Genomic DNA, 26622 nt, shown 5'->3' with positions numbered 1-26622 from the left:
CCATAAATGGTAATAGGGTCCCACCTTCCACAACGCATTCCACTCACATTTCATTTAAAACTAATATATACAAGTGGAACCCCTATTCCACTAACTTTTTTTCCACCCACTTTTCTTAACATTACTTAAAACCCGTGCCGCTCATAAATGAGACTCCTAATGGCGGACGGAGGGAGTAGCTGATGATTTATCTCAAAAGATAAATTTGAATTTGATTATATTTTCTTTTACAAAATTAAAATTTACAACTCCTAATACTGAAATTTCATTTTTCCACTCAAAATCCATATTTCTTTTGTCCCTTAAAAATAAAAACTATTTTCATTTTAGTTTGTCCCTTAAAATTATGCTCTATCTATTTTAGGAAGTATTTCCAGAAGAGTTACGAAGTGAATTAACGCAATTCTGAGGCATAGAGCACAAAATTGATTTCGTATAGGGATAGTCACTTCTAAATTGAGTCGCATACAATCCAACCCCGAAAAAGACTCGGAAACTTCAAAGGCAAGTCAAGGAACTTCTTGCCAAAAGTTTGGTTCATAAATTTCTATCACCTTGTGTCATGTTGTTAATATTTACGCCAAAAATGGTATAATTCTCAGTGCACATGCATGGATTGTAGAGCTATAAACAAAATCACATTAAATATAAGCATGTATGTGCCTCGTGTTCTTTGAGGGAATTGCTTGTTATAGTGCCACATCCTAGTGGCTTGATGTGCCATTTTGGGGTTGTTAAGATGTATGAAATCTTATGTGAGCATTTTTATTAGTTCAATATGAAAAGTATGTTGAGAAACTGTGCGCATCGTACATCGAGTACAGGCAACCTAAGTCGAAGTCTAACAATTTTGGTCTATACACATCTTTGCATACACAAGTACACCCATTGGTATGTGTCAATGAATTTTGTGCTAGAATTGCTCACCTCTCACATGGAGAATGATAGTCTTTTTATTGTTGTGGATATGTTTTCTAAGAAGATACCACACATTCACTCCACCAAATGGAGGTCATGACAGGGACATGGAGTCGAACCATCTGAGTAGGAGCCAAGTGCTCGTCTTTGTCTTTATATACACAAAAAAAGTCTAATAAAATAAAATGAAAAGGTAATCTCTCATTCTTGATCCATTTTCTATCATCTACTTTATCTTTTTATCTTCCTCTCCTATTTTGCCAATTTATTATTATAATTCACTTAGGTGCCGTTCGGTTCGATAGATTAATTAGTAGTGAGATATAATATGGAATAATTTAAGATGGGTCTTGTCTAAGACTAATTTAGTATTGAATTCTATACTATTGTTTGGTTGCTTGGATTATATCTAAGATAATTTTAATATGGTGTTTGGTTGATAAGATTAAAGTGTACTACTATTATATTATCAAGGGTTTTAAATTAAATATTAAATAAAGCTTATTTAATGGTGAAAATGTTAAAAATAAAAAGCATTAAAAAATATAACCCTATTCATTTTATTAAGCAGTAAACATCAATAAAATCGTAATCACCAACTAATTTCATTAATTACATAGCAATGATTATGTTAATTATTTTTGGTAATGTTGAAAATTCAAAATATATTTATGTGTTGATTACAAAGCTCATCAATTAATCCCTGGATCACCCAATTCCATTAATTCAGAAATTATTAATTAACGAAATCCAATAAAAATGAAATCAAAATAAAATTTGAATCGATGAGATGTCCTCGCCTCTGTGCACGCAACTCTGCCCACTACCCACCGCCCCACCTATCGCTGCCCACCGCCACCCGCGCAATTGCCCATCCCTACAGACAAACTCAAAAAAAATCTAACTCACACATTTGAAATTTGCTTGCTCTGATTTATGTTTCTCTTGTCATTGTGGACCGTTCAAGTTAGATTGTCTAACTAATTCAGCTGGCCAATGTATGTCTTTTACCTGGGAATGCCGGTGAGTGGATCCAATGGAAATTCAAATTGATCAACTTGACTTAATCCAACCTTAAGTGCGCAAATGGAGAAACTCAGGGCATTTCAAAACCTTAACCCACAATACTATAGATTTAGTAAAGGGAAGTAAGGATCGATCCCACATAGACGATGCGTTCTACATTTGTTGCTGACAAAATGGGAATGGCTGCGGCCACGCTTTACAGGGTGGGTTAAGTTAAACTACTCGATTATACGAACTAGGAAACTAAACTAACTAAATTGATTCGTTCGCTAAAACAAAGCTAAATTCTAATTGATCAACTCATACTGAAATTTCCTGAAATGGCCAACAAAGTAAAAGTAGATGAATGTCAGTCTCCTGCAAAACGTACGATAAAGTAAACATTTTCTAACAACTTCATCTTCTTCACAGAATCAACATGAAAACATAGCATAATTAGATCTGAGCATTTTCGAACTTGTAAATTTAAATCTACCCTAAGAATTAAACGCATCTACGTAAACAAGCATCTAAGCCATAATCATGCAGAAATTACAAATCAGTTATCAGATCTACCACCTCAGAAGCTAAATCAAATGTTATCATACCTTCAATCAACACAAACTAACCTAGACCAACTCTATGATACTACGGACAACCAGATCTGAACATCTTAACACCATTCATTTAGAAATTCTAAACAATCAGACAGAAAAGTGTAAATGGCTATTCAGATTCACAACAAGCGAGATCATGCATAAAGGAACTAAACATGCCGATGAAAAATGGAATTCATAACTTCAAGCTTCCAAAATATTACCAAGTCGACAAGCAACAAACAACCAAAAGTAAATTGTAGCAACAAAACACGAAATTAAAGATTGTAACCTCGCCCCTTCTCGGGACGGTGTTACATAGCTTCCGATTTGATATAAAACTACCACCCAACTAAAACTAAACTAGAACCCAAGTGTGTGCGTGATAGAAATCAGGAATATGAAGTAAAATGAGTTACTATTTCAGCCCTAGAAGAGAACTGAATTCCTAAGATGTATCTCGCGCTTGGCTTCCTATTTATAGAGAGGCGTAGGGCTCTGATCCCTAGGGTACCGTCCTCTCAAAATGTCGTTCCTGCCCTTGTCTTTTGGGGTGGGGTCTTTAGCTCTATCTTCTATGTGGGAAACTCCCACTGGCTCTGTTCGATTCTGACTTGATCAACTCAGCACTGCAGTTTTTGACTTCATTCCTTGATCCATTCATCCGCCCAACTGATCCGTTCATTTTCTGAATATGGCGGAATTAACACACACCTGGCTCATATTTGCACGTTAGATTTACATAATTGGGTGCATTTTTATCATAGAACACATGCATGAAATGAGTCTTATCAAATTGCTCACACTTAAACCATACTTGTCCTCAAGTATGAAAGAAAAGAAAGAACGAAGGCAAGTTTCAATGCATGGTTCTTATTCAAAAACATTATAAAACAGAAGTAAACATGTAAAAGTTCTTGGAAGGGAAAAACATATTATCATGCAAGAAGAAAAAGAATGAACTGGTTTATGTTGCTGGCAATTGTCCCCACAAGCTTAAGGTCAATCTAATTGTCTACAGTCTCATATTCCTTTCCCTCCCCCTTCTGCCTAATCAGCTTGTCCGTTTGTCAAGATTGCTTCTATCCTTTCCACTGTTGGATTTGCTCAGCCATTCAATCTCACCAGAATTGTTAGGATTATTCTCTCATTCATTTTTGTCATACCATTGATGCCTGAGTTCTGTTCACAGAGACTAGTTCCTTAAGGTCTTTCCTTCGGTTGTAATGGGGGCCAGGGCTAGTAATATGCATAGGTGAGAGTCCTAGGGGTTCTAAGTTCAGAGTTTATATAGAAGTAATAAGGACACGTGAACTTAGGAACAAAACTAGAACAACCTCCCTGTGTACAACTCAAACACTTTTCATAGGGTCAGGTTACATCATTTCATGCCCTTCTTGCTCTCTTTTTTTTGTGTGGGCCAGGTTATAATTTCCTGCCCTTTTTTTCTCTCTCTCTCTCTCTCTCTTCTTTTAGACTATACATGTATTTTTTTTCTGCCAATCATGGCTATAACTCTTCTTTACTATCCCCTCTACCCAGTTGGTGAGTTGCCCCAGTTTATCCATTTTTTCACATGGCATGAACGCTTAGGATTTCCAAAAGAATGGACTATTACAGTTTAGGCTCAAAAAGTGTTACTAGGGTTGCCCTTACAATGAGGCAGGTTCATATGATTCGAAAGAGTTAGACTCAACTGGTTATTCCTATTACCTTTAGTCCTTACTAGCATATGTCATTTCCCCCTAAGCATCAATGGCAGCCTCTCTACTTTTTTTTTCTTAAACCACATAAGCTCTAAACAACTAGCATATTACAAACTCACACATGTTGACACTAACTAGTAACTACATTAATTGTTCCCCCCTCCCACTTCATTTAGTTTGTCCTCAAGCGAATGTGATGAAGTGAAAAACAAGTAATGGGCTAAGTGGGAGAAGGCAAACAAAACATACGGAAAACACAAACATATCAGACAAGAAAACTGAGAAACTTCTCACACTTAGACCAAGAAGTGGGCTAAGTGTGAGAAAAACAACTAGAAAACCAAAACTACACAAAACATGCTATATAATAGAAACTTCTCACACTTAGACCATGCAATGGGCTAAGTGGGAGAAGAAGACAACGTAAACAATCATAAGCATGTATACAGAAAAACTTCTCACATTTAGACCATGCAATGGGCTAAGTGAGAGAAGAGTAAACATAACATATATATAAGCAAACACAAGCATGCTCATATGGGAAACATAAAACTAAACCAGAAATTAAAAATTACTTGGTTCGTCTAGTTTTAGTGTTTCCTCTGGCTCCCTTAGGAGCCAACTGCCGTTCCAGCTTGACCTTCCTAGCCGTTGATGAGGCAGGCTTCTCAGTGGGTGGTTGGCTAGCGGTGGTGGTGGTCTTCATGATGTGAGCCTCGTTGCCTTGCCAAGACCTCGCGACACCTCTCCGAACAAATTAGACCCTCGTCGACCATACAACACGCTATGGCTGTTGTAGACGGGCTCCGACTTGGCATTCCTCGACTTGTAGCATCTATAACGCGAACATGCCTCGTAATATGGATGGAAGTTGCAAGAACTCGTTGTAGCCATGACATTCCTACAACTTTACAATATGGATGGATATGAATTCGACGTGAAATATGGGGTGAATATGGAATGAATGATGCCACGATTGAGGGCGAAAGCTCAATCGATAAATCGATAAATTATTTCGAGAACGAAAACGTTGCTACAAGTAATCGAAATAGGGAAATCAAGAGTCAAACTCAAGAAAACAAACTAAACTTTTAATCATCAAAATCGCCTCCATGTCTTCTTCCGTAAACTACACGCCTTTTATAGGCAAAAATATGGAATATAAAATCTAACAAATCTCCTAATGAGATAACTACTAATAAAATAAAACTATTAAAATAATCTTAATCCTAATAGAAAAATAATTTAAATAACAACTTCAAATCTAACTAAATCCTACGGCTCATAAACGAAAAATCCTAAGTTGTAATCATGTTAACTCCTAACTAATTCAGATAGGCGCATATTTCATAATTATTTAACAAATATATAAAGAAAAATCCTTAATTTATCAAACAATATCTCCAGGGTTTCTTGTTCTTGCCAACTTAAGACTTTGGGCCAAGATATGTTTCCTCTTTTTGTGGGTAATTTCGGGATGAAACGAGGATCACATCATACTCTCCCTCTTCAAAAGGATTCGACCTCGAATCCTCGAAACCTACCTTCTTTGTAACAAGAAAACCTTCGTCACTAACTCCTCTGTACAAAGAATGTCTCTCGACCCTTCCTCTTTCAAAGTACCTATATCGATGTTAACAGAGTATGTCCGTTTGTTGTCGAAGTCTTTGTTGTACCGATTTCCGACGATACTTGAACTGAGTATCGACCATCTAATCAAATCGCGCAGCCGTGTGTTGCTTGAATACCTTTGCTTTGAATCTCTCCTTGTACTGACTGCTAATTGGTTAACTTTGGGAACAACAATTGGTTTCACAAACCACAAATTCTGAGTTGAACTTCTAGTTGTAGGCACCTCATGCTTAAGCGGTCTAATGTAATAGCCGACATCAACAAGGGAGCCAGACCTATCGGTATGGGTGTATCAACATTGCAGGAATTGGAACAAGAGTTGAACCAACCAAAACGTTTGAACCTTCTTCATCTTGGTCATTGTTTTGTTTGGATTCTGTTGAATTATTAAACTCAATTACTTCATAATTAAGAAATATTAAGTTTATTAAAGTATTGGAAGCTTGGTGAACATTGTGGAGAAATCAAGAAAGGATAAATTCAAGTGGATTAACATGAAGGGCTGGAGTTCTCGAGAAGATTACAGTTGGCATGCATTTGGGAATATTAAATTAATTAAGGAGCTTACTAGAATTAACTAGATGTACTATGTCGGCTTAGATAACCGACTTTAACTTCTATAAATAGGTGTGTAGTTAGTAATTGTAATATCAATCAAAAATTAGAATTGTGAGTTAGAATTAGAGGAAGAGCCGTAGCTCAAGTTAGGAAGAAAGGAAGATTTGTAGTGCTGTAGCACTTTTAGTTTGAGTGTTTTTTGTAATCCTTATTGTGAGAAGCCTATCAATACTTATCTTCCATATTTTATCCTTGTTGAGTGTTCCTATATTTTGTGTGTCAAATATCCAACAAATCTGGTATCTAGAGCCACTCGATCCTACCTATGGCGGCAACGTTGAATATGGTTCAACCCCAGATTCCCAAATTGGAGAAACACAATTATGGGAATTGGAGTATTCAGATGCGAGTCTTGTTGCAATCACAAGAGTTGTGGGATATTGTTCAAGACGGCTACACCGAACCTGCCTCCCAAGAAGCTGAAGATGCCCTGACGAACAACCAGAAGAACGCCCTCAGAGATGCAAGGAAACGAGACAAGAAGGCGTTGTTCAATATCTATCAAGGTATTGATGAAACCACGTTCGAGAAAGTAAGTGCAGCCACCACGTCAAAACAAGCCTGGGAGATTCTGAAGAATTCTTTCACCGGCGTTGATAAGGCGATACGAGTTCGACTGCAGATCCTACGTGGTGAGTTCGAAAGTTTGGCCATGTCTGAAACAGAGAGCATTTCAGACTATTTCACAAGAACATTAGTTATTGTGAATCAAATGAAACGGCAAGGAGAGATAATCGAAGATGTTCGTGTCATTGAGAAAATTCTTCGTTCTTTGACGTCGAAATTTGAGCACGTCGTTGCGGCTATCGAAGAATCAAAAGATCTCAACACTATGTCAATCGACCAGTTGCAGAGCAGCTTGGAAGTCCACGAGCAACGAATGAAGAAAAAGACCGCTCCGTCACTTGAGCATATGCTACAGGCGAAGATGTCTATACAAGAAGGCAAGAAGTTTGAGCCTGGGACATCACGTGGCGGATACAACCGAGGTCGAGGCACAGGTCGAGGCTATCGTGGCCGAGGAGGACGCAACCAGAATTACCAAAATCAAGGAGGACGAGGCCAAAATTATCAAAATGAGGGAGGACGTCAATATTCCACCTATCGAGGTAGAGGTCGAAATTCTTATGGACAACGAGGACGAGGAAGAGGGCAATACAGAGGAGGTTATTCTCAAACCTATAATCAACCAGGGTTTGATAAAGCAAATGTCGAGTGCTATACTTGTCACGAATTCGGGCATTACAGCTATGAATGTCCAACAGCCGGAAATACCAGGTCCAACCAACAAGTCCATTATGCCGATGGAGGAGACAATAATGAGCAGGTAATTTCAACCTCTCTTTTTACTCATAAAGGACTTGAAGGTGATCAGTGCAGCACGTGGTACTTGGATACTGGAGCTAGTAACCACATGTGCGGGAACAAGGAACTCTTCGTGGAGCTGAAGGAGACATCTTATGGGGATGTTACTTTTGGAGATTCCTCCAAAGTAGCGGTGCAAGGAAAAGGTAATATCTTGATTAGGTTGAAGAATGGAAATCATGGTTTTATATATGACGTCTATTATGTGCCTGCCATGAAGAGCAATATTTTGAGTCTTGGTCAATTGCTGGAGAAAGGATTTGATGTTAATATCAAGAATTCTTATCTGTCTATCAATGATGCTCGAGGTAGTTTGGTTGCCTGTGTGAAGATGTCCAAAAATAGATTATTTGCATTGAATATGAAACATGATATGTTGAAGTGCATGAATGCAATTGTTAAAGATGAATCGTGGTTATGGCATTTGCGTGTTGGACATCTGAATTTTGGTGGTTTGAAGCTTCTGTCTTCAAAGAATATGGTGAAAGGCTTGCCTCATATTGATCATCCTGAAGAAGTTTGTGAAGGATGCATACTGGGAAAACATCATAGGCCAAGTTTCTCAAAAGAAATGAGATGGAGAGCATCACACCCGTTGGAGATCGTTCATACAGACGTTTGTGGTCCCCTAAAGCCTATTTCTACTGGAGGTAATCAGTATTTTCTAACTTTCATTGATGATTATTCCAGAAAGACTTGGGTGTATTTCTTGAAAAGGAAATCTGAGGTGTTTGATATTTTCAAAGAGTTCAAAATTCTTGTTGAAAGGCAGAGTGGGAACTATATTAAAGTTCTCAGATCCGACCAAGGAGGCGAGTTCACATCCGATCTGTTTGAAAAGTTTTGCAAGGATCATGGAATCGTTCACCAGCTTACACCTGCATATACTCCTCAGCTGAATGGCGTGGCTGAAAGGAAGAACCGAACAATTCTTGATATGGCGAGGAGTATGATCAAAGGGAAGGACTTACCCCGAGAATTCTGGGCTGAAGCTGTCGCAACAGCAGTATATCTCCTGAACCGGTGTCCCACCAAAAGTGTTCGCAACATGACGCCTGAAGAAGCATGGAGCTCGTTCAAGCCCAGTGTTGCGCACTTGAGAGTTTTTGGTTGCATTGCTTATGCCAAAATTCCTGAAGCTCGGAGAATCAAGCTTGATGATAAAGGCGAAAAGTGTATCTTCGTGGGATATGGAGATCGAGTAATGGGTTACAAATTGTATAACCCACTCACGAAGAAGGTGATCATAAGCCGCGATGTGGTGTTTGAAGAAGATCAAACATGGAGCTGGGAGGATAAGAAAGCTGCAAGCTCGTCAGAAATTGTACCTGATCAGCAAGAAGATGCACGTGAAGTTGAAGAACCTGATTCACCAACATCATCTCAAGGTCCAGTCGGAAGGCCAAGAAGAATGCGCAATCTGAATGATATATATGAAGCTACCGAAGAAGTTAATGAAGTTGTGGAGGAAAATGTGAATCTTATTTGTTTTTATATGGATGTTGATCCTATTACTTATGCAGATGCTGCGCAAGACAGGAAATGGAAGATTGCAATGGATGAAGAAATCAATGCGATCGAGAAAAATGATACTTGGTCGTTGACAACACTGCCAGAAGGCCGAAACGCAATTGGTGTGAAATGGGTGTTCAAAACAAAGAAAAATGCCAATGGTGAAGTGCAAAGGTACAAAGCGAGGTTAGTTGCGAAAGGATACAAGCAGAAGGCCGGAATTGATTATAGTGAAGTCTTCGCTCCTGTTGCTCGTCTTGAGACGATCAGATTATTTATCTCGCTGGCCGCCCAACACAGTTGGAAGATCTATCAGCTCGATGTGAAGTCGGCTTTTCTAAATGGTTTTCTTGAAGAAGAAATTTACGTGGAGCAACCTGAAGGTTATGTGAAACGAGGAGCTGAGAATAAAGTTTACAGATTGAAGAAAGCTTTGTACGGGCTCAAGCAAGCTCCACGCGCATGGAATTCCAGAATTAATGAGTATTTTCTGAAAAATGGCTTTGTGAAGTGCCCTTTCGAACATGCTCTATATTTGAAGAAAGATACTGCAGGTAACATGTTATTTGTTTGCCTATATGTTGATGATCTAATCTTTACTGGAAATTGTGAAGCACTGTTTCATAAATTCAAGAAGAGCATGATCAAGGAGTTCGAGATGACAGACATTGGTTTGATGGCACATTTTCTGGGAATTGAGGTAGTGCAAAATGAAGATGGGATATTTATCTCTCAAAGCTCTTTTGCAAAACAAATCTTGGAAAAATTCAAAATGGAGTCCTGCAATCCTGTTAACACTCCTGTGGCGATCGGTCAAGAATTGAAGAAGCATGATGGTGAAGCAGAAGTGGATCCAACATACTTCAAAAGTCTAGTTGGAAGTCTACGATATTTAACGTGCACTAGGCCTGATATTCTCTATGGAGTTGGATTAATCAGCAGATACATGGAAACGCCGTCACAGTCTCATTTGAATGCGGCAAAGAGGATTTTGCGCTATATTAAAGGTACGTTGAATGAAGGTATACTTTATCCCTCTAATCAAGAAGTTAAACTCGTTGGTTATTCGGATAGCGATTGGGGAAGAGACTTGGATGAAAGAAAGAGCACTACCGGCTACTGTTTTTATATTGGAGATGCTGTCTTTACTTGGTCGTCAAAGAAGCAAGCTATAGTGACACTCTCAACATGTGAAGCCGAGTATGTTGCAGCAAGTTCAACGGTGTGTCATTGCATTTGGTTGAGAAATTTATTAACTTTTCTGGGATTCGCGCAACAAAGCCCGACGGAGATACGTGTTGATAACAAGTCTGCAATAGCACTTGCAAAGAATCCGGTGTTCCACGAAAGAAGTAAGCATATTGATACTCGTTATCACTTTATTCGGGAGCATGTGAACCAAAATGATGTGGAGTTGGTTTATTGCAAGTCACAAGACCAAGCTGCAGATATATTTACGAAGCCATTAAAACATGATGTTTTTAGAAGATTGAAGGTTATGCTTGGAATGAAGACCTTGAAGAATTGAGTTTAAGGGAGGATGTTGAATTATTAAACTCAATTACTTCATAATTAAGAAATATTAAGTTTATTAAAGTATTGGAAGCTTGGTGAACATTGTGGAGAAATCAAGAAAGGATAAATTCAAGTGGATTAACATGAAGGGCTGGAGTTCTCGAGAAGATTACAGTTGGCATGCATTTGGGAATATTAAATTAATTAAGGAGCTTACTAGAATTAACTAGATGTACTATGTCGGCTTAGATAACCGACTTTAACTTCTATAAATAGGTGTGTAGTTAGTAATTGTAATATCAATCAAAAATTAGAATTGTGAGTTAGAATTAGAGGAAGAGCCGTAGCTCAAGTTAGGAAGAAAGGAAGATTTGTAGTGCTGTAGCACTTTTAGTTTGAGTGTTTTTTGTAATCCTTATTGTGAGAAGCCTATCAATACTTATCTTCCATATTTTATCCTTGTTGAGTGTTCCTATATTTTGTGTGTCAAATATCCAACAGATTCGTCACTTTCTTCAACAAACAAGGGCTGTAAAATCTTTTCTCCTTCTCTACAAGTGTTTGCTTTCTCTTGTTCGCCATCATGTTGTTGTTTCACGGCTGATACAAAGGCTCGTTCGATCACCGATCCGATCTGTGGCACCAATCGATCGATCAACCTTTCTATCAAATCATCCGGCAGCGTCATCGAGGTACTCATGGACGTCGTCGGCAGTGGAGCAGGTGCATGGGTGTCGCGTGGCTCTGACTTGGCACGCGAACATGCCTCGGAATATGGATGGAATTTGCAAGAACTCATTGTAGCCATGACATTCCTACAACTTTACAATACGAATGGATATGGATTCGACGTGAAATATGGGGTGAATATGGAATGAATGATGCCACGATTGAGGGCGAAAGCTCAATTGATAAATCGATAAACTATTTCAAGAACGAACACGTTGCTACAAGTAATCGAAATAGGGAAATCAAGAGTCAAACTCAAGAAAATAAACTAAACTTTATTCATCAAAATGAGCTCTATCTCTTCTTCCGTAAACTACACGTCTTTTATAGGCAAAAATATGGAATATAAAATCTAACAAATCTCCTAACGAGATAACTACTAATAAAATAACACTATTAACATAATGTTAATCCTAATAGAAAAATAATTTAAATAAAAACTTCAAATCTAACTAAATCCTACATCTCATAAACGAAAAATCCTAAGCTGTAATCATGCTAATTCCTAACTAATTCAGATAGGCGCATATTTCATATTTATTTAACAAATATATAAAGAAAAATCCTCAATTTATCAAACAATATCTCCAGGGTTTCTCGTTCTTGCCAACTTAAGACTTCGGGCCATGATATGTTTCCTCTTTTTGTGGGTAATTTCGGGATCGAAACGAGGATCACATCACTTCCTCTTCCTTGTTACTCTGATAGGAGTGGTATCTGGAGTGGCTTCCTTTGGCTAGCTTTCTTTTGAGGTAGAAGCGGCGGATATGAGCTGTTGGAAAATTTGATTGTTCTGCTCTGCCAAGTTAGTCACCCTCTCAATCAGAGAGAGAGCTCTTGTCATATTCTCAGTCTGAAGCTCAAGAAACACCTGTTTCTTATCATTTGCCTCGCCAAATTTGTTTATCATGGACTCTATGATCCTTTGCCACTTTTCCTCAGTGCCATCTGGCTTCTTCTCGGTAGGGTGTGGTCTCTCCTCTGAAGGAGTCTTCCTTTCTTCAGCCTCCACAGGCTCATTGTCCTCTTCACTCTCCCCTTCTTCGTTCTTTTCCTCTGATTGCCCAGCCTCGCAAAATACCAGTGTCGCCCCCTTTCTCTTAATAATGCCAATGCTGATGAAATATGCAGTGTCAAACCATTCCGGATCTTCAAACATCACGATGGAGGATTTGGGGATCGTTAGCCTTGGCATTATGTTCCTTATCAGATACGCTCCAAGCAGATGGCAGGCGCACAAGTGACGGACATGATAGTGGGCTATTTTGTGGCATGAGTGAGCCAGCCAGTAGCCTAAATGCACCTTAACTTCCTTGATCATGCACCACATGAAATATAACTCAATCGTGGTGTTTGATTGACCAAGGAGGTTGTGGGCCAAGAAAACATGCGCCATCCTCAAAACAGGGTCAGCAATTTCTTCCCCTGTTGACACACTGGTTTTGAAAGGGTCCGCACCTTCAGCCCCAATTAAGTTCCACGCCTCCTCAGCGTTGAATTCCTCGGTGTATTTAGGTGGTTAATCTCCCATAAAGACCACTCCCCTCTCTTGTCCTCCTCGGGACTTAGTAGCCCTAACCTCAATGACCACTCTTTGGGGGTCATAACCATCTCCTGATTGAATACCCTGAAATAGATGGATTCCTTGTCCAAATCGGTAGTATACTCAAAGTTGAAGGATGTGAAGAACTCCTTCGCAAGGTTAAATGGCACCTCACATGGTGCGTGCTCCAACAACCAGTCAAATCCAATGGCTCTGATGTATCCAAGGAATTGCTCCTTAACTCCTATCATCCGCAGGGACGGATAGTCTACCTTTCTCCCTTATTGTGTTGGCCTCGCCTCAGACACACTTACGGCACAATTCCTCCTCAACTTCAGGTCCTTGAAATAGACCATAGCCTCCAACAGCTTTTAGTCTAGATCAACCTCCATCATTTCATAGGCTCTAGTATTCGGTACTTTCTTTTCTTGGTAATGGGTTGTTTGGGTAGGAACAGTAGCGATTCCAGGATCACTACACCCAGTGACGCCGGTCTTGGTTTCTTACTCTTGCTGGGGGTCGCCACCTGCTTTCCTTTCATCTTCCTTTCTGCCGCTTCTCTCTTCGCGGCCGCCAAGATTGTAGCCTCTTCCCGCATGCTTATAAGCTCCTCTCTCTCCAGCCCCCTCTGTGTACGGAAGCTCATTCTAATCGCCCTCTCATCAAGGGTTTCCCTGTCATCATCTGATCCTTCTTGGTCCACGTTCACCACTTCCAGTGTCTTCCCTACTGATCCCTCCTCAACTGACTTCCGAATTTTCTCTTCCTTTCCCCCCCGGTCTCCCCCTTTCCTTGGTTGTTTCCTTCCTCTCCAAACTCCACCCCCTCCTCGAATTCCGCCTTTTCTTCGCGATTATCGGCAAATCCAGTGGTTTCTAACGCAGGCGCGTGAGTCTGGGAAGTAGTCGGTGCGATGAGGGGTTGTGCCGCTGGTTCCGTCTGGACTGATGCTTCGGTTAGACTTCCGATGGGAACAGGAGTAAGTTGGTCTACTTCATCTTTAAATTTCTCAGCCAGTTTGGAAAAAACTTCACTCATTTTACCGGTTGGGCTGAATTTCCCCATTACGTCTTCGAGAATCCTCAGGTACGTACTACCCACGGACGTCTCTGTTGGTTGAGATGTACCAGCGGTTGGCAATACTATTGCTTGGGGAGTGGGAGGTGTCATGGTTTCTGGGTGAGGAGTTGAACGAATCAACCGTACACGTCGTCCGGCTGAGGGCTTCTGGGACTGGCTGGAAGCGGATGATTTGTCCATGGGAGGTGATTGGGAGTGACTTCGCCTAAAACTGAGAGAAGAGAAATTAGGGATTTGGGAGTTTTGAGAGTGGTAAGGGTTTGCTAAAATGTGAAAAGGTGAGAGAGAGAGGTGCGATAAATAGAGGTAGATGGAGAAGAGGGAACGGTTGCTATGTTGTCAGCGACCGTTCACCTCCCTGCGCCAAGTTCCCCCCCTTTTACCTCTTCCGGTTAAAAACAAAAGGCACAGTAATTTCCTCTCTCTCTCTCTCTCTCACTTATTTAGTCTATTTCGTACTTGAAATAAACGAAACAAAACAAAAGATTCTCTGGAGTATGGCAGGGGATTTTCAAGTTTCTGAAAAATAGTATGTTGAAATAAAAAACTCTCTCCAGATACATCCAGAAATTTGAAAAATATTTTTGTTATTTTCTGAAATTACTTTGTTTTATTCCAGACAAGGGAAACTCTCGGGATCCACTTGATCCATTGCTTTTCCCCATACATGTTATTGAGTTGAGCAAGTGAATCGCAGGAGTTGTTCCTCGACTATTTATTTACTTGATCAAGCTGAATATGCGTAATGGGATTTATCCCGCTGCGCATACTATAGATTTATTCACCCTTATCAACTGGTGCTTTCACCTCGTTCTCATCCTCCCATCTCCGTTCATGGCCGAACTCTATCTCGGAATGGGGAGAACGGAGTCCCTGATCATGCCGCGCGCCACAATAGCGACGTACACCCCGAGGAATTCAACAGCTGCAATGCTGGAGAATATTCTCGCTAGGTTCCCCCGAATTGAGACTCGATTGATTGAGCATGAGCGTAGGGCAGCAATCACACTCTCTCCGTTGCGCCCAGAACATGACCCACCTGACGGACCTCCGTTGTACTCCACCACACAGCCGCCATTCCAATCCATCAACCACCGGCCCTGCTACACAGCCGGACCAAGCCCGACGATGCATCCCCTGCAACACCCACCAAATTGTTGGAACCCACCCATCCAATACCCGCAGCTTGGCCTGACGCTGCATCCCCTGCCGCAACTCCAGTCCACCTTCCACCAGACCCGCTACATTGCTGACCAACCACCGCGCTCAACCCTCTCACCGCTGGACCAGTAAGGTCAGCCCGCGCGTGTGACCTATCAGGCCAACACGCTTCAGCAACCGTCGCGCTATCAGGCGTCCTATTTTTCAGACGTGCTTCTACGAAATCCCCACACCATATATCACTCGGAGCAGCCCAAAATCAGCCCCCGCACCTGCCACTGCGCTCGCCTACCTATTGGGACCCACCGGGACTGTGTACGCAACAATGATACCCGCCTATGAACAAGCGCTATCACGGCTGCCTACCTATTGGGAAACGCCGGATCTTCTAACAACGCATGGATACCCGGCATATGATCAACAACCCCCACCCTGCTGGGCACCGCCATCACCACAAAGCTCGACATCGAATCAGGTTCATTCTGCCCCTGCTCAATAACAAAGGCAGAATTTTTTCTTTCGGAATCAATATCAATTGGGAGGTTTGATAGTAATGATCTATGTCGGGGGAGTAGGTCGTCTTTATCTCATAATAGTTTATTGGAGAGGTCAAAAAGTGCTTAAAGCCATGTGTAGTACCGGAGGAAAAAGCTACCACCGAGAAGTTTAGGAGTCGGAGTGAGACAGGTTACCAAGTTAAGGATGATGAATCCTTGGATAAGAGATGCTATGATGAGGAGTTCGCTCATACACATTCGTAAAAAAATTGACGAAGGGATGCAGAGTTTTTCGGGTGGAAGTACACATGGATTAAGGTTTAAGAAGGAGAAACATTTGAATCATCGAGTTTAGATGTTCAGATTAAATATTCAAGTGATGGTGCCAGAGTTGTCGATTGCGTTTGTGATCGTGATAAGGGCGAATTGGAGCTTTGTGATTAAAAGGACTCCATATTAGAGACGGCAGCAAAGACATCCATGGAACGTGATGCTTTCCTATCAAATGAGTACTATGTTTCAGATATTGCATGGAAGGAATTTGATATAAAGTTGGATGTTACTATTGGCCCATATTGGACATATGAAGACGCACCTTTTGGATGCAAGTGTCAAAAGGAAATGGGAAAAGGCTAGTTGGCCAAATACCAAGTACCAACTACTTAGTAATTGCTACTACATTTAATATGTAGTATTTACCTAGACATAATTAATTAGTGGGAGTTCCTAAGAGTTGAAATATCCCTATAAAAGGGAATGTTCTACATCAAACATAATACAACAAAAAGGAAATAAAAACATCTTCATCTTCTCTACAAACTCTAGCCACCATGAATCTTCTATCCCTCGCCTTTCTCGATTACCATCTTTAAGATGGTATCAGAGCAGGTTGTGAGAATGTGGGACTCAGAAAAATCTCATCACCGACCCTAGAATACCTTCCTCGACCTTTTGTTTTAAACCTGCAAAATCAAAGAAGAAACCATGTAAGAATCTGAAACAGAAACCACAAATACAAACCAACCAATTATGAATTTCCCAGGAGAGTTTACTACCCAGCTCGCCGAGTTTCTTAGGCAGATCAATACACCACCTAGAAACCAAGAACAACCACCACCTTCTCCCTCAAAACAACCAGAATCATTGGGGGAGGTCCATGTCCAAAGTAAACTCAATGGGGACAATTATCCTCTGTGGAAAACGCTGATGGAACGAGCCATAGGAGGAAGGGGTCTATTGTCTCACATAAATGGAGTAACCGACCCCCCTCCAGCCACTCATCCTAGTTATCCAAAATGACAACAGAGAGACCACTGCTGCTTCAAATGGATAATTAACAACACTGAAGCCAGCCTCATCAATGAAGTATCGCAATACGCGACGGCCCGAGACCTGTGGGAGGGTCTGGCCATCACGTATGAAAGTGGAGCCGATCCATTTCAAGTCTCGGATCTGCACAGACAGGCATACAACATGAAGCAATGAAACATGAGCCTCGAATATCTGTGGAATAAATTTCAAAGTCTCTGGATCTCTATAGACGAGAGAGATCCGAACCGTATGGATACACCATCAGCAATAGAGAAATACAACAATATCATGCAGAGACATAGACTATATCAGTTTCTATGGGCTCTAGATGAGAGATACAATGCCATAAAAAGAGAAATCTTAAACAAAGATCCAATACCCATAGTGAGGAACGCATATGGGATGGTGAGACGTGAATCTGCAAATGAACGAGTTCTCAAACCCGCAGGCGACCCACAGGAGACAAGAATCGGCGTCGGACTAGCAGCAATCGACCGGAGTAGACCACCGCTGCCGCCTAAATTCCACCAAAATATTGATAAAAGTAAATTAACATGTAGCCACTATGGGGGGAAAGAAACATACCGCCTAAACGTGCTTCCATCTCCATGGATTTCCCGATTGGTGGGAAGACATGAAAAAATCACGACAGAACCAAAATCGGAATGGTGGAGGCAGGGCGATGGCGGCAGCAGCGATTGGCGACCGAGCTACCAACCGTCAACACGGCGGGCAGCACCGGCAAGCCAAAACCGATGGGGAACAACCGTCCAACAAGCAGCGACGATGACAACGAATCAAGGTTCACCGCATCCATCTCCCTTGACAGGGCGTGGTCAGAAGTAACCAAGTACCAGTGACCATCGCCGGCGATGCATCGGCCGGAGAGGAATCAAAAAAGGATCCAGCAGAGTCTAGGGTTGGAAAGGGAATGGAGGCGGCGGAATTTAGGGTTCTTAAGGGAATTTATACCCCTGATTTCCCAAAATTCGGAACCCCCCCATCACTCTTCTAAACTCCAAATCCCCCACATCTCTCTACTAAATCTCACTGGAGACCCCATCCCTCAAAACCTACCCAAAAGTAGCCCAGAACTTCTGATATTTCCGAAAACAACCCCAAAACTTACATAAAATACCAACATAGCCCCGACAGTCTCAAACACTTACAAATGAGCCCCAACTCTTTTCCAAACTCCAAAATTGACCTAACAAAATCCTACGATCCACTTTTTTATCCCGATATACCGTGTCACAATTCCTTTAAAGCCTTAGCCTTTGCCTCATCCACCACTGTTGAAAAGAAATAGAATCAATGGATTTTTGATTGTGGTGCTACCGATACAATCTCTTTCGATCCAACAGATTTCCTTCACATATCTAAACCTACCAAAACCTATGTCCAAACGGCCGGAGGGGATTTGGCTCGAGTAGAGGGGGCGGGCACTATTAACATTTCTCCAACCCTCTGACTCTCTAACTGCCTCCTCGTTCCAACTTTCTCCAATAAACTGTTTTCCGTCAGTCATGTGACAAAAGAGTTAAACTGCAAGTTACTGATGCAACCTCGTTTTTGTATGCTACAGGATACCAAGAAGGGGACAATAGTTGGGTATGGCACTGAACGAATTGGACTGTACTATGTGGATGAGATAGCTCAACAAAGCACGACATTACTGATACAAGGAGCAACTTCAAGGAAGACTTGGCTTTTACATCGTCGGTTAGGACATCCTTCTATAGGATATATGAAAATGATGTTTCCTAAGCTAGCATCTAGTATGCACTGTCTTGATTGCGAAACATGTCACCTGGCCAAGAGCCATCGTCACTCCTTTAAGCTCAATAATACCCGTGTGTCTACCCCATTTTCCTTAATTCATTCTAATGTGTGGGGTCATGCCCCAATCAATGGGGGTCAGGGCCTCCGATATTTTCTCCTATTTGTTGATGATTTTTCCCGTATGACTTGAGTATATTTCTTAAAACATAAATCTGAGGTTTTCAACAAATTCACCCAATTCTACAGTATGGTCCAAACTCAGTATAAACAAAATATCCAGGTCTTACGTTCTAACAATAGGGGAGAATATATAAATGCCAACATGAAAAATTTCTTTATGGAGAAAGGCCTTATTCATCAAACTTCTTGTGCCTATACACCTGAGCAGAATGGCGTAGCGGAACGGAAAAATAGGTATATCCTCGAAATCACCAGAGCCCTCCTCATCGAATCCAAAATACCCACACTTTTTTGGCCAGAAGCTATAGCCACATCTGTGTATCTTATGAACCGTCTCCCAACAGGAATCCTCAATTTTAAAACTCTCATCGATACCTTTATCAACCATAAAGCCATACAAAAACCAACCCATCTCACCCTTGAACCCAAGGTCTTTGGTTGCACGGTGTTCGTCCACATTCCCAAACATGAACGTTCCAAATTCTCTCCTTGTGCCGTTATATGTGTTTTCCTTGGGTATGTGGTTAATCAGAAAGGGTACCGGTGTTACGACTATGAACTTTGACTTTGTGGAAACCGAATACTACTACAGCCAATCTAGCGTTCAGGGGGAGAGTCAACCGCATAATCCGAATAGTGACCCACTAAATTGGCTGTATATCCCAACAGAATCAACCTATCAGCCCGAAACTTTACAAGGGGGAGACGAATCAAGTGCAGTATCCAATCCGGTCACAGAAACAACAGAAGGAGAAACTCATACCAACGAGCTATCACAATCCACTAGTCAGACCATGGAGTTTGAGGACATCGCCCGACCATCAACCTTGCCTGCAAATCCTGAGGTAAACGATTCTGAAACCAACACAGTTCCATTGGAAATCACTAACATTGACAGGATAAGCTGGGAAGAAGATACCAGGAGCAGAAACGACAGTAACAAGTAGTATGAACTACCACACAGAAGTACAAGGGGAATTCCTCCCAAGAGATACTCTCCGGACTGGAAAGGGATAAAAATAAAATATTCAGTAGCAAACATCACCCAAGGACACCTCACAGAAATGGCCCGAGCATTCGAGGTAGCCCTATATGAAGAAGAAGAAGAAGAAGAAGAAGAAGAAGAAGAAGAAGAGGAAGAAGAAGAAGAAGAAATCCCCCAGTCTTTCCAAGAAGCAGTGAAGCACAAACATTGGAGGGAAGCAATGAAGAAGGAGGTTGATGCTCTGATCAAGAATGGAACATGGGAAAAGTGTACTAATCCAGAAGGGAAAAAAACCAGTCGGATGTAGGTGGGTTTTCACCATCAAAAGACGTGCAGATGGATCAATCGAGAGATACAAGGCATGATTGGTGGCTAAAGGATACACTCAAGTATATGGGATTGACTATGATGAAACTTTCTCCCCAGTTGCCAAGCTTGACACCATCCAAGCATTGTTGTCAGTTGCAGCTTGTAAGGATTGGTCACTACATTAGTTTGATGTGACTAATGCCTTCCTCCATGGAGAATTAGAAAAGGACAAGGAAGTCTATATGACAGTTCCACCAGGATTTGATGGCGAGTTTGGTCCTGGACAGGTGTGCAGACTGAAGAAGACTTTATACGGCTTAAAACAATCCCCGATGATATGGTTTGGAAGGTTTTGCCAAGCAATGATCAAGCATGGATTCAAACAGAGTCTTTCTGATCATACACTCTTCACAAAAAGGAGAGGGGATAAGATGGCCTGTCTTATCATCTATGTTGACGATATGATTATCACATGAGATGACACAGAAGAAATCAATAACCTCAAGACCAATCTGTTCAAAGAATTTGACATGAAAGGTCGCGACCCTCTGAAGTACTTCTTGGGAATCGAAGTATTGAGATCAAGGCATGGAATATTTTTAAGATAAAGAAAATATGTTCTCGATCTACTGGCAGAAACTAGCCTTTTAGACTGCAAGCCGGACGATACACCAATGATACCAAACCATGGACTTAAAATTGTTGAAGGAGCTGAATTTGCAGATCGAGAGAAATATCAAAGGCTGGTAGGAAAATTGCTTTATCTCTCACATACCAGACCAGACATTGCTTATGCAGTTGGAGTTGTTAGTCAATTCATGCACCAACCCCAAGAAGAACATATGAATGCAGCCTTACGAATTGTAAGGTACCTCAAGGGCACATCAAACTTTGGAATATTCTTAAAGAAAGGGAAAGACCTCGAAGTAGATGGCTATACAGATGCTGATTGCGCAAGTAATCTAGTCGATGGAAAATCAACCGGCGGATAGTTCACATTTATTGGAGGCAACCTGGTCACTTGGAGAAGTAAGAAGCAAAAAAGTCGTTGCCTTATCTAGTGCTGCAGCAGAGTTCCGAGGAATTAAAAGTGGGCTCATGGAGATTATGTGGCTAAGAAGATTGCTTACTGAGATCGGTTTTTCCCCAAACCGTAAAAGTAGACTATTCTGCGACAATAAAGCTGCAATCAGCTTATCAGAAAATTCAGTACAACACGACAGAACCAAACATGTCGAGGTCGATCGTCACTTCATTAAAGAAAAACTGGAAGGAGGAATTATCGAGTTTCCGTTTGTTCCATCGGAAGAACAATTGGCGGATATCCTAACCAAGGCAGTAAATCCAAAGAGTTTTAGAGAAGTACTGACCAAGTTGAACATCGGAGATACCGTCGCTCAACTTGAGGGGGAGTGTCAAAAGGAAATGGGAAACGACTAGTTGGCCAAATACCAAGTACCAACTACTTGGTATTTGCTACTACATTTAATAGGTAGTATTTACCTAGACACAATTAATTAGTGGGAGTTTCTAAGAGTTGTAATATCCCTATAAAAGGAAATGTTCTACATCAAACATAATACAACAAAAAGGAAATAAAAACATCTTCCTCTTCTCTACAAACTCCAACCACCATGAATCTTCTATCCCTCGCCTTTCTCGATTACCATCTTTAAGAGCAAGGCCACTTTTGAGGCATTCATTGGTGTTCAGGATGATGTGGCTACACGTAAACTTAAATTATTTGGCGACCATTTACAAGTTTTGGAGAGAAATCTTCCAATGGACGGCATCGAAATCGCTATGGCAAAGAGATATGCAACGGAGTTCTTGAAGCATACTAGGAGTCACCGACTGTTCTTAGAATATCTTGGTTGGAACAAATTCTCTGTGATTGAATTTGATCCGGGAGGGGATACCTCAAAGCTTCTGTTCTTGACGTTCTTTGTGGTGTCGTGGTTCCCACCTTGAGGACAAGGTGGATTTCAACCGTGGGGGAGTTGATACGAGTATTATTATGTTTAGATATTTTAGGTTTTGCATATCTTTTTCATATCTTGGTTGTCTTGCTCATTAAGTTAGTAGTAGTATTATAAATAGAGATATTGTTATTCTATTCAATCAATCAATGAAATGACATATTTTTCTTTACTTTTTTAACGTTTATTTTCTTTCTGCAAACTCTAGTTTCTAAATTGATTGACGAGGCTCGGTTTCCTCGCGACTTTCTCCTATCTTCCTACTTGATAAGAGGTTAAACCCTTATCAGATTGAATCTTTGATCAATCGGGCCAAGCGAACAGACAATTATAAGACTAATTTTTATGAAGGAAGAGTATATATATATATATATAAATTAATGCTATGTAATTCCATCCGCAACTGATTTGACAACTCTATATAGAATAATACTACTGCTACAAGTAAACATGCCCACGGTTCACGAACCGGAGGTTCCGGTTCGGAACCGCCGGTTCCGGTTCGGTCGATGGCGGAACCGGAACCGAACCGTGAGGCTAATTCACGGTTCCGGTTCCGGTTCGAAAACCGGCGGTTCCGGTTCCGGTTCGGAACCGCCGGTTTTCCGGCGGTTTTGGCGGTTCCGGTTTTCGAACCGGCGGTTTCGCCGGTTCAATTAATTTTTTTTTTTTTAATTTGAAATTTGGCTTTATACAATAAATCGGAACAAGACAATGCATAATTCAAGCACAAATAAGACGAATAAGGAGATAATGAAATAAATTTTATTGATTTTGAGTTGTAACAGACAACGATACATTACAATTTACAATACATAAGTATACAATACAACAACATACAACAATATAATATAATTTACAAGTGTCGTCGCCTCGTGGGACTCGGAAGGTAAATAAAAAAAACATGAAATGGGGGGGAAAAAGGAAAAATTGAAAAGGGCTTGGGATCAACTTAAACTTTCAAAGTTAAACTTTTCAAATTTAAGTTGAGTTGCCTACGTATCCACAATTTTATTGAGGAATCAAAGCCCACGTAGTTCTCTTACCTTAGGATCAACCATTTTTTCTTGCAAAATGTTGCCCATTTTCTAAGCAAACACATATCAGCACGCCATATACACATTGCTGCATTTCTAATAGGGGCAATTTGATCTTCCAAAGCAATCAATGCATCTCGAACACACATAGTCAGAATATTATTCAAGCATGGAAAAAATTAGCACTAATAGATAGTTTGTTCTGATTTTTTCCATGATAGATACTTGAATAATGTTCTGACTATGTGTGTTGGAGATGCATTGATTGCTTTGGAAGATCAAATTGCCCCTATTAGAAATGCAGCAATGTGTATATGGCGTGCTGATATGTGTTTGCTTAGAAAATGGGCAACATTTTGCATGAAAAAATGGTTGATTCCGAGAAGAATTGTACTTGAAGATCATTAAAATATATTCCCCATTTGATAAATATCTTATTGGTAAAAAAGTGGGTATCTTTGAGGCAGATGGTACTGGAACACAAATTTATATATGGAATCTGGATGATACTTCAAGATCATATATAAATTTGTGTTCTAGTACCATTTGCCCCAAAGATATCCACTTTTTCACCAATAAGATACTTATCAAATGGGGAATATATTTTAATGATCTTCAAGTACAACTTAGCCGCAACAACGATACATTACAATTACAAATAAAAAAACATGAAATGGGGGGAAAAAAATAATTGAAAAGGGCTTGAGCTCAACTTAAACTTTCGAAGTTAAACTTTTCAAATTTAAGTTGAGGTGCCTACGTATCCACAATTTTATTGAGGAATCAAAGCCCACGTAGTTCTCTTACCTTGCTTACCTTTTTGGTCGGCTGTGCTCGCCGTTCACCGCCCCCCGTCGACTCATTGCTACTGTTGAGTGCCCTAGCTTCTGACCTCGTCATCGCCATCGGAAGAAAATTCTTCACCATCACTCTCTACACGGAAGTCGAAATCCGGCTCTTGTGCTCTCATGTCCGCCTTTGCCCAATCGTCAAGTAACATAGTGGCTTCCATGTTCTTGGCGGAGAGATTGCTCCTTTTGTCGTCTAGGACACAACCGCCGACACTAAAAGCTTGTTCAACGGCGACGGTGGAAGCGGGAACGGCGAATATCTCCTTAGCCATGATGGAGAGTATCGGAAACTCTTTGTCATGTGTTCCCCACCAATTTAGGACGTCAATTTGTTGAGTAGGAGGACCTGCATCTTGAAAAATAGAGCGCGATTCCAAATATATATCTAATTCACTAGTCGCTCTAGTCCTATTGGTTGTAGTACCGTATAGATCTTGCAATTGTGATACTACGTCGGGATCAATCATGATATTGGTAAAATCCCCTCCACCAAAATCAAATGTAGACGGACTAGGAGGAGCACGTACCTGGTAAGCGGTGTTATACCGCATTTCATATTCCGCGTAGAGAGAACGAAGTGCACTATGTAACCTTAGTTTGATTTCATCAACATCCGGAATACTTAGTTCGAAGCATTCTCCTCTTGTCAAGCCCATTTCGCGGAGTTGAGAAAAATCCAAAGCGTGCAAACAACCATAGTACATGTCTAAAATTTTATAAACACCATGCAACTTCCACTTTGGATCCAAGCATTTTGCAATCAAAAACACATTTGGAATACGTGAAAAATATTTTAACCATTTTTCAACCATGTAAAACAAAATAGCCTTCAACTCAACGAATTGAGTATTTTTCACACAAGTTTTAAAACCAATTGCCACATACATGCAATGCTCCAACGAGTTGAAACATCCAAACGAAAGTTGGTGTACCTGCATTGCTTACCATGACAATATCTCTTCCAAGCTCTACCAATAGGAGCTTTGTTATGAATCAACTTCACAGCAGTTCTAATAGGATCAACATACTTTTGCCACAAATCGATCGCATCTTGAACACACAAATTCAAAATATGGGCAATACATCGCACATGAAAATATTTACCATCAAATCTAGACATCACATTAAGAGCATTTTTGTGATCATATTTCAAAAGAGTATTGCTACACGTACCTGATGTTTGGGATGAACCCGTCCCACTCCCGGTCCTGACTCCAGGTTGAAAGTTGAGTTGAGTTTGGGTTGGAGAGATACCAAACTCGACCGGATGCGCTTTCTCCATGTGACGGGTAAATGTACCGTATCCTCCACCCCTTCGGAATGTGTATACGTTTTCGCAATAGTTGCAATACACATTATAAGTGTTAGGATCGTTACTATCTTGTACCTTCTTGAAATGTTTCACCATGATGTTGGAGGTTAAAGACCTTTCAGCTGGTCTAGGAGGTTGAGGAGGTTGTCCACGACCACGCCGACTCCTTGGTGGTGGTGGGGGTGGCATTTCTTGAACCTCTTCTACCTCCTCCCCCTCCTCCTCGTCGTCATCATCATCATCATCTTCATCAACATTCACAGGGGTTGGACTTTGTTGGGAATAGGCACCGCGACCGGGAGCACCACTACCGGTACCAACATAAGCATCGCCTTGGTATTGAGAGCGAGAAAGAGCAATAGCATGTGCCACATCTTGCTCTTCTCGAGCCTACAAAATAATATTTGTATTGTAAATACAAAATAAAATTATGAACAATAATGTAATGTAATTCAAAATTAATTAAATTAGTAGATAATAAATATTAACCTGCCACTCATCCATGTTCATTTGAGAAATTTCATCAATAACGGATCTCCGAGATGGCCTCTTGGCCTTTCCCTTTCCCTTATCAACACGACCTTCTCGGGATGAAAACATATTGCTATGTAGAAATGTAGAAATATGGAATAATATTTTTTTTGTTTTAGCAATTGAGAAAGGAAGACAACTTATAGAACTACGGGAACAAGTATAAGTGTATAACAATGCGTAATAAGAGTAGCACTTGCGTAATTAAATGGAAGCACAATAGCACAAATGAGAAATTGGAGACAAAGAGAGAGAATTGGGAGATTGAAGAGAGAAACTCTTATTAACACAAGAGTGGGGTGAATGTAAATGAAGATAGAGGGGGGTATTTATAGATAAAAATGGGGGGAAAATGGAAGAATTCGAATTTGAAATTTGAAAAAAAAAAAAATTGAAAAATCTGCAAAACTGGCAGTTTTTGGCGGAAAACCGCCGGAACCGCCGGTTTCCGGGACGAAACCGCCGATT

The sequence above is a fragment of the Salvia splendens genome, chromosome 12 (assembly GCF_004379255.2).
Source record: "Salvia splendens isolate huo1 chromosome 12, SspV2, whole genome shotgun sequence".
NCBI lineage: Eukaryota > Viridiplantae > Streptophyta > Magnoliopsida > Lamiales > Lamiaceae > Salvia > Salvia splendens.
This window is presented reverse-complemented; position numbering follows the sequence as displayed.